Raw genomic sequence first — 9,356 nt, 5'->3', positions numbered from 1 at the left:
GCACATGCATTTTGAGATATTTACCTAGATGTTTCATTTTGTAGAAAATTTTTATGTAAACTATCATGTCATCTGTGTAAAGGGGCAATATTATTTCTTCCATTCCAAACTTTATGTGTTTCATTTCTTTTTCTTGTCCTATTACAGGGGCTGGATCTTCCAATAATATATTCAATAAGAGTGATGAGAATAGATATCCTTTCCATGTACCCAAACATAGAGGGGAAACATTTAGCCTTTCACTGTCAATTAAGAAGATAACTGTAGGTTATTGTAGATCTATTTTATTAATTTTAGGAAATTCTCCTCTACTCTAAGTTTATGAGTGTTTTTATCATGTAATGGAGTTGGATTTTGTCAAATTCCTTTACTTTGTTAACTAGTATGATCATAGGAGCTTTTATCTTTAATCTGTTGATATGGAGGATTGATTTTCAAATGTTGAACCAGGCTTGCAAGCCTAGAATAAATTCCATTTTGTCATCAAGTTTTACTCTTTCTATACATGACTGAACTCAAATTTGCTAGTGTTTCATTGAGAAATTTTCTGTCTAAATTCATGAGAGATATTAGTCTTTAGTTTTCTTTTTTGTACTATTTTTGTGTGGTTTTGGTATCATGGTACTACTAGACCTATAAAATGACGTGGGACATGTTCCCACCTTTTATATTTTCTGTAAGAGATTGTATAGAATTGGCTTCAATTTTTTAAATGTTTGGTAGAATTCTCCAGTGAAAGCATACGGGCTTAGATATTTCTTTTCTGGAAGCTTTGAATTACAAGTTCAATGTTTAATGTGTACAGGACTACTAAGTTTCTTGATTTTATTTTGGTTGAGATTTGCTAGTTTTGGTTTTCAAAGAATTGGTCCATTTCTTCTACTTTATGGTACTTATGAATGTAAAGTTCCATGTAGTAGCCCCTTATTATCATTTTTTAACTTTATTTATTGAAAAATAAAAACAAACAACAAAAAAACATTTCAAACAAAACAAAAGAAATAAACTAAGAAAAACAAATAACCTAAAATAACTACTTTGCTTCCAACATGTTCCTACCAAACCCCAAGAAAATTAATAAACCATATCCAAAGGAATAAGAACAACAAATAAACAAAAATAAATATATTGCTTCCAACATATTCCTACCATACCCCAAGAAAATTAACAAACCATAATCAGAGGTATAAGAAAAATGAAATAAGCTAACATAACGACATTGAAGCTAATTTTTTAATGCAGTAGCTTTCCTTTACTTTATCAAAGAATTAAAAAAATCAAACAAAACAAAAGAAAACAAAGGATTAATAAAAACAAATAACATAAAATAACTGTATTGCTTCCAACATGCCCCTATCATACATCAAGAAAATTAACAAACCCTAACAAAACAAAGGAACAAGAAAAACAAATAACCTAAAATAACTACATTGCTTGCAACATGATCTTACCATACCCAAGAAAGTTTGCAAGCAACAGTCATTCCTGAGCATTCCCATAACTGAGATTACCCTCAATAGCTTATCTGTTCTTATTAGATCATCGTTCCCCTTTCACTAGTTGCTGTCTATCTCTTTGTCCCATACATTCTACAATATAAAATATTTATTTTACATTTTTCACAGAGTTCACATTAGTGTTAACATGCAATATCTCTCTTTTATGTCTGGCTTATTTCACTCAGCATTATGTCTTCAAGGTTCATCTATGTTGTTATATGTTTCATGACCTCATTCCTTCTTCCTGCTGAGAAGTATTCCATCATGTGTATATACCACATTTTGTTTACCCACTCATCTGTTGAAGTGCATTTGGATGGTTTTCATTTCTTGCAATTGTCAATAATATTGCTATGAACTTTGGTGTGCAAATATCCGTTCATGTCACTGCTTTCAGATCTTCTGAGTATATACCGAGAAGTGAAATTCCTGGATCAAAGGGTAACTCAGTATCTAGTTTTCTGTCTTCCAGAGTGGGTGTTCCATTATACAGCCCCACCAATAATGAATAAGAGTTCCAATTTCTCCACATCCTCTCCAGCATTTGGAGTTTCCTGTTTGTTTAAAGGCAGCCATTCTAATTGGTGTGAGATAATATCTCACTGTGGTCTTAATTTGCACCTCTCTAATAGCTAGTGAAGATGAACATTTTTTCATGTGCCTTTTAGCCATTTGTATTTCCTCTTCAGTGAAATGTCTTTTCATATCTTTTGCCCATTTTATAAATGTGCTGTTTGTACTACTGTCTTTGAGTTGTAGGATTTCTTTATATATGAAAGATATCAGTCTTTTGTCAGCTACATGGTTTCCAAATATTTTTTTCCTATTGAGTTGGCTGCCTCTTCACCTTTTTTGACAAATTCCTTCAAGGTATAGAAGCTTTTAATTTTCAGGAGTTCCCATTTGTCTTTTTTTTTTTTTCTTTTGTTGCTTGTGCTTTGGGTGTAAGGTTGAAGAAGGGACTTCCTATTACAAGGTCATGAAGACAATTCTCTACATTATCTTCTAGGAGTTTTATGGTGCAGTCTCTTCTATTGAAGTCTTTAATCCACTTTGAATTTATTTTCATACAGGGTGTGAGGTAGGGGTCCTATTACCTTCTTTTCAGTATGGATATCCAGTTCCTCAAGCCCCATTTGTTGAAGAGACTGTTATGTCCCAGATCAGTGGTTTTGGGGGGCTTATCAAAGATTAGTCAACCATAGATCTGGGGGTCTATCTCCGAATTCTAAATTTGATTCCATTGATCGATATGTCTCTTTGTTCCAGTTCCATGCTGTTTTGACTACTTTGGTTTCATAGTAAGCTTCAAATCAGGAATTGTAAGTCATCCTGATTCAATTTTCTTTTTTAGAATGTTTTTATCATTTCAAGGCATCTTTCCCTTCCAAATAAATTTGATAACTAGCTTTCTGAAGTCTGCAAAGTAGATTGTCAGAATTTTGATTGAAATTGCATTGAATCTGTAGATGAGTTTGGGTAGAATTGACATCTTAATGACATTTAGCCTTCCTATCCACAAACATGGAATATTTTTCCATCTTATTAGGTCCCCTTCTATTTCTTTTGGTAAAGTTGTGTAATTTTCCATGTATAGGTCTTTTACATCTTAGGTTAAGTTTATTTCTAGGTACTTCATTTTTTTTTTGTTGCTATTGAGAATAGAATCTTTTTCTTGAGTGTCTCTTCATTTAGGTCATTTCTAGTCTATATGAACATTACTGACTTATGTGCATTAATTTTGCATCCCGCTACTTTGCTAAATTAGTTTATTAGCTCAAGTCCCTGTGTCATCAATTTCTCAGGGTTTTCCAAATATAAGATCATATCATCTGCAAATAATGACAGTTTTACTTCTTCCTTTCCAGTTTGAATGCCTTTTATTTCTTTGCCTTGTCAGATTGCTCTGGCTAGCACTTCTAGCACAATGTTGAATAATAGTGGTGAGAGCAGGCATCTTTGTCTCATTCCTGATCTTAGAGGGAAGGTTTTTCAGTCTCTTACCATTGAGTACTATGCTGGCTTTAGGTATTTCATATACTCCCTTTTGAATTGTTTTTATCAAAAAAAGATGCTGGATTTTGTCAAATACCTTTTCAGCATCTATTTAGATGATCATTTGATTTTTCTCTTTTGATTTGTTAATGTGTTGTGTTACATTGATTAACTTTCTTATGATGAACCATCCTTGCATGCCTGGCATGAACCCCATTGTTCACCTTGAATGATTTTTTGAATCTATCTTTGGATTGGATTTGCAAGTATTTTGTTGAGAATTTTTGTGTCAATTTATGAGGGAGATTGTCCTGTGGTTTTCCTTTTTTTTTTAGCCTCTTTACCTGATTTTGGCATTAAAGTGATGTTAGCTTCATGTAACGAATTAAGTAGTGTTCCATTTTCTTCAGTTTTTTGAAATAGCTTAAGTAAGATTGGTGTCAGTTCTTTTTGGAAAATTTGGTAGAATTCCCCTGTGAAGCCATCTGGCCCTGGGCATTTATTTGTGGGAAGCTTTTTGATGACTGACTGGATCTCTTTGATTGTGATTGGTTTGTTAGGTCTCTTATTACTCCTATGGACAGTCTAGCTTGTCCATGTGTTTCCAAGAAATTGTCCCTTTCCTCTACATTATCTTGCTTGTTGGCATACAGTTGCTCATAGTATCCTCTTATCAATGTTTAATTTCTTCAGGATCCACAGTAATGTCCCTGATCACATTTATTTTTTTATTTGATCTTCTCTCTCTTTTTGATTTTGTCAGTTTTGCTAAGGGCTTGTCAATCTTGTTGATCTTCTCAAATACCCAACTTTTGGTTTTATTTATTCTCTCTATTGTTTTTTTCTTCTTGATGTCATTTACTTATGTTTTAATCATTGCTATTTCTTTATTTCTGCTTGATTTGGGATTAATTTGCTGTTCATTTTCTAGCTTCTTCAGTTGCTCCATTAATTCTTTGATTTTAGTTCTTTCTTCCTTTTGAATGTATGAATTTAGAGCTATACATTTCCCCCTCAATATCACCTTCACTGCACCCCATAAGTTTTTATGTTTTTGCTCTCTTTTCATTAGTCTCTAGATATTCAGCAATTTCTCTTGCCATTTCTTCTTTAACCCACTGATGGTTTAGGAGTGTGTTTTTTAACCTCCAGATATTTGTGAGTGGTCTAAATTTTGGGTGGTTATTTATTTCTATTTGTATTCAATTTTTATCAGAGAATATACTTTGAATAATTTCAATCTTTTTAAATTTATTGAGGCTTGTTTTGTGGCCCAGCATATGATCTATTCTGGAGAAAGTTCCATGGGCACTAGAGAGGACTGTGTCCTCTGGTGATTTGGGATATAATGCTTTATATATGTCTCCTAAGTCAAAATCATTTATCACATTGTTTAGTTTTCAATTTCCTTATTGTTCCTCTGTCTGGTTGATCTATCTATAGGAGAGAGTGATATATTGAAGTCTCCCCAAATTATTGTGGAAACATTCATTGCTTCCTTCAGCTTTGCCAATGTTTGTTTCATGTACTTTGGGAAACTTTTATTGGGTGCATAGACATTTATGATCATTAATTCTTCTTGTTGAATTGTCCCTTTTATTAGTATGTAGAGTCCTTCATTGTCTCTTATGACAGCCTTATATTTAAAGTCTATTTTATCTGATATTAATATTGCTACTCCTGCCTTCTTTTGGCTGTAGCTTATGCAGAATATATTTTCCATCCTTTCACTTTCAATTTCTTTGTATCTTTGCATCTAAGATGAGTCTCTTCTAAGCAAAATATAGATGGATCATTTTTTAATCCATTTTACCAATCTATATCTTTTAATTGGGGAGTTTAATCCATTCACATTCAATGTCATTGTGAAGGCAGTTCTTGAATCCACCATCATATGCTTTGGTTTTTCTTTGTCAGATATATTTTCCCTCTCTCTCTCTTTATTTCCTTTGATATATCCTTACTAAAACTCTTTAGTTCTGTGCCCCTTTCCATACTTCTCTATTCTTTCTTTGTTTCTCAGCCAGTAGTTCTCCCTTTAGTATTTATTGTAGGTCAGGTCTCTTGTTAACAAAATCTCTCAGCATTTATTTGCATGTGAAGACTTTATACTCTCCCTCAAATTTGAAGGAGAGCTTTGTTGGATAATGAATTCTTGGTTGGGAATTTTTCTCTTTCAGAATTTTAAATATGCCATACCACTGGCTTCTTGCCTCCATGGTGGCCACTGAATAGTCACTACTTAGTCTTATGTTGTTTCCCCTGTATGTGGTGAACTGATTCTCTCTTGCTGCTTCCTGAAGTTTCTCTTTCTCTTCAGCATTTGACAATCTGATCAGAATATTTCTTGGAGTGGGTTTATTTGTATATATTCTGTTTGGAGTTCATTGGGTATCTATGATTTTCATATTCATCTCATTTAGAATGGCTGGGAAGTTATCTCCAACAATGTCTTGGAATACTATTCCTGGTCCTTTCTTCTTCTCTTCCCCTTTTGGAACACCAATGATTCTTATATTTGTGCACTTCATATTATCCTTCTTATCCCTGAGATCCATTTTGAATTATTCAGTTTTTTTCTCCATTCTTTCTTTTGTTCTATTTCCCTCAAGCCTTCAGTCTTCCAGTTCACTTATTCTTTCATCAGCTTCTTATAATCTAGTATTGTGTGTATCCAGAATCTTTTTAATTTGATCAACAGATGCTTTTATTTCCATAAGATTGTCCATTATTTAATTTACTCTTGCAAATTCTTCTTTATGCTCTTCTAGGTTCTTCTTGATGTCCTTTACTTCCCGAGCCATGGTATTGGTGTTTGTGTTTACTTCTTTGATTAATTTCTCCAAATTCTGTATCTCCTCTGATTTTTTAATTTGAGCATTTTGTTTATCCATATCTTCTGGTTTCTTCATGTGCTTTATAATTTTCTGTTGTTTTTGGCCTCTTGGCATTTGTTTATCTTGATAGAGTTCTTTTAGGATATGCAGGATTATTTAAGCAATTATCTATAATTTCACAGAGCTAAAGCTTGATGCAGTGCACTTTCCCTCACCTATCAGCAGATGGTACTCCTGAGCCACCGCTTAACCACAATCCAGATCTCCCCAGCTTCATTTATACAGTGAGTGGGTGTCCAAACCATGTGGATGTCTTATCAGTGCTCTGATTTTCTGTGTGCAGTGAGGACCTCCAGCCCTGTGGTTGTGGGTTTTGCCTTGTTCAGTTTGGCTGGGAAGAGGAATTTAAGACCCAGTACTCTCAGCTGGTCCTGGTTTTGCAGCTGTGATACACTGCAGCTGCTGCAGGCATCCACCCCTTCAGCTCAGACTCCCTTCAGTCCTTCTCTGTTGTGGACCCTCAAGTCCCTGGTCTTGGTGTGGGGCTCCTATCACTTCTGGTGCAGCTTCCCTGCCTCACAGTTGTGTACCCCAGTGGCTTCTGTTGTGGAGGAATTGTGCTGTCACAAGCCAGCTGAATCCTTATTTTCCTTGAGGAGACTCGGCCACAGAACTCTGAAGGGGTGTCTCCCAGCCCTCTTCAAAATTGTTGCATTGGGTATGGACCATAACCCTTCTGCAATTGTCCACTTCCTGCAGTGGCTTGTTCCTAACTCAAGGGACTTCAGCTGCATGTGTGTAAAGGGCTATCAACCATGCAAGTTACCTAGGCATGTGCCTGATGCATGGAAGGCACTCCCTGCCATGCTTGCCACAGCTCCTGCTGCCATCATTCTGGCCACTCCCCAGGTCCCACTCCCATCCACCTCCAACCACAGCTTGAGTCCAGTTGCCTTTCCCAGCAGCTCTTTGGATCAAAGACTTACACAATTCTGAACACAGCCTCTTTGCTTCACCAATTTCTCAATCACTACAGAAGTATAAGTCCTTGACCAGCTGGTGGGACCCTGGTACCAGTATTATGGAGCATTTTTTTAGGAGAACTGAATCAGACAGATTTTATTCAACTTTTTAGGAGGAGAAAAACAAATGATATAAAATAAGTCAAGAAATGTTTTCTTGTACTACTATCTCAAACCATTTTCAATGTTTTACAAAATGCTCAAAAGCAAATATGAAAAGCTTCAACATCCTTCTTTTTTAACCTCTGCTGTAATAAATGCAGCATTAACAAATATACAAAGTTCTCTGCACCAATCCTGAAAGTACAATTAGTGAATTACTATTTTTTATGTTATCCATACATATTTTTATTCATATACTTTGAAAAAGATCACTGCCAGTACGTACATTACTTTCCTTAACTTTATTTTTACATTAGGCAAATGTCTGTCATGCAGCCACCAGAAAACTTTCAGTAAAATTACACAGGTTTGTAGTCCAATTTAGACTCTAGCTTCTTAGAATCAGCCACTTTTCTGACCACCTTCATGAAGTCTTCCTGTACTACAAAATCATGATCAGCAAGAATTGCAAACATACCTGCTTCAGTGCAAACATTTCTCAGGTATGCTGCATTAAAGCCATCTGAAAGCTTCACAATTGCTTCATAATCTATTTCACCATGCTTTGTAATAGGACCTACATGGATTTTCAATATATCTAATCTTGCTTGTTCATTTGGTAAATCAATATGTATTTTTCTGTCTAATCTTCCTGGACTCAGTAAAGCAGGATCCAGAGTATCTGGTCTGTTTGTAGCCATGATCATTTTAACTATGCAGAGTATCAAATCCATCCATTTGATTCAGTAACTCCATTAAAGTTCTCTGAATCTATCAGCTGAAGTACCCTCTGAAAAGTGACAACCACCAATAGCATCTATTTCTTCTATAAAAATGATGCATGGTTGATGGTCCCTGGCATAATTAAACATTTCTCTGATCAAATAAGCACTTTCACCAATGTACTTGTCTACAATAGAACTAGATACAACCTCTAAGAAATTGAAGTCTAGGTGGCTAGCAACAGCATGTGCCAAGAGTGTTTTTCCTGTACCTGGTGGTCCATATAACAAACAGCCTTTTGGAGGTATTATTTCAACATGCTGGAATAACTATGGGTTTGTAAGAGGTAGTTCTATTACCTCTCTGAATTCCTGGATCTGTTCTGATAGCCCTCCAATCTCAGAATAGGAAACATTCCCAGGGTCCTCATGAGGCATGTTGTAAACCAGTGGATCCACCTCTCTTGGCAAATATCTCAAGATAGTGTAGTCATATCCAAAGCATCTCTTGTTCCTGGCTTCAGCTTACTCTTGTTAAGCTGTCAATGACAACTCACAACATATCTTGGTCCATTTGTAGCTTTAACAATGAATTTTTCTTCAGTTAATTGCTTAAGTACTTCACCCACAATCAGACCAACATTTTGTAGGGCCTTCAGATCATTTTCAGACTTTTCATACTGCTTGGTAAGTTCCTTTAATTGTTCCCTTAACTCCTTGAGACAGCCACTGGTCTCCTTGTGCTCTAGCAATTTCTTGTGATAGACCTGAAATGCCTTATCTCTAGGGTCCACCATGATGAGGAGCTGTTGCTTGTAGGAGATGCTGGGAATGGCCATGGCTGCCTGGCTGGAGCACTTTTTTATCTAGTGTTTTCCATGGAGGAGAATTTTCCTCTTTCTCTCCTAATCTGCCTTTTTGGATCTCCCCTTATTATCTTTTAATTGCTGCAATATCTCTAAGAATAACTTCTGTTTCATTTCTGACATTAGGAATTTCTGCCTTCACTGTTTTCATCTTTGTCAGTCTTCAAATTTTATCAGTTTTTTAATTCTGGTAATAGAACTAACTTTTCATTTCATTGATTTTCTTTATTGATATCCATTTCACTCTCATTAGTTTTTGCTCTTATCTTTATTTCTTTCCTTCTGCTTTCATTTGATTTGTATTTCTTTTCAT

General features: G+C 35.3%; 1 pseudogene; it reads right to left on the bottom strand.

Moving 5' to 3' along the window:
* Positions 1–7,814: 7,814 nt before the first annotated feature.
* LOC119523761 lies at positions 7,815–9,016 on the bottom strand (annotated as a pseudogene).
* Positions 9,017–9,356: the final 340 nt, after the last annotated feature.

The sequence above is a fragment of the Choloepus didactylus genome, chromosome X (assembly GCF_015220235.1).
Source record: "Choloepus didactylus isolate mChoDid1 chromosome X, mChoDid1.pri, whole genome shotgun sequence".
Classification (NCBI taxonomy): domain Eukaryota; kingdom Metazoa; phylum Chordata; class Mammalia; order Pilosa; family Megalonychidae; genus Choloepus; species Choloepus didactylus.
The sequence above is the reverse complement of the archived record's forward strand: the minus strand, read 5'-3'. Positions and strand labels throughout refer to the sequence as shown.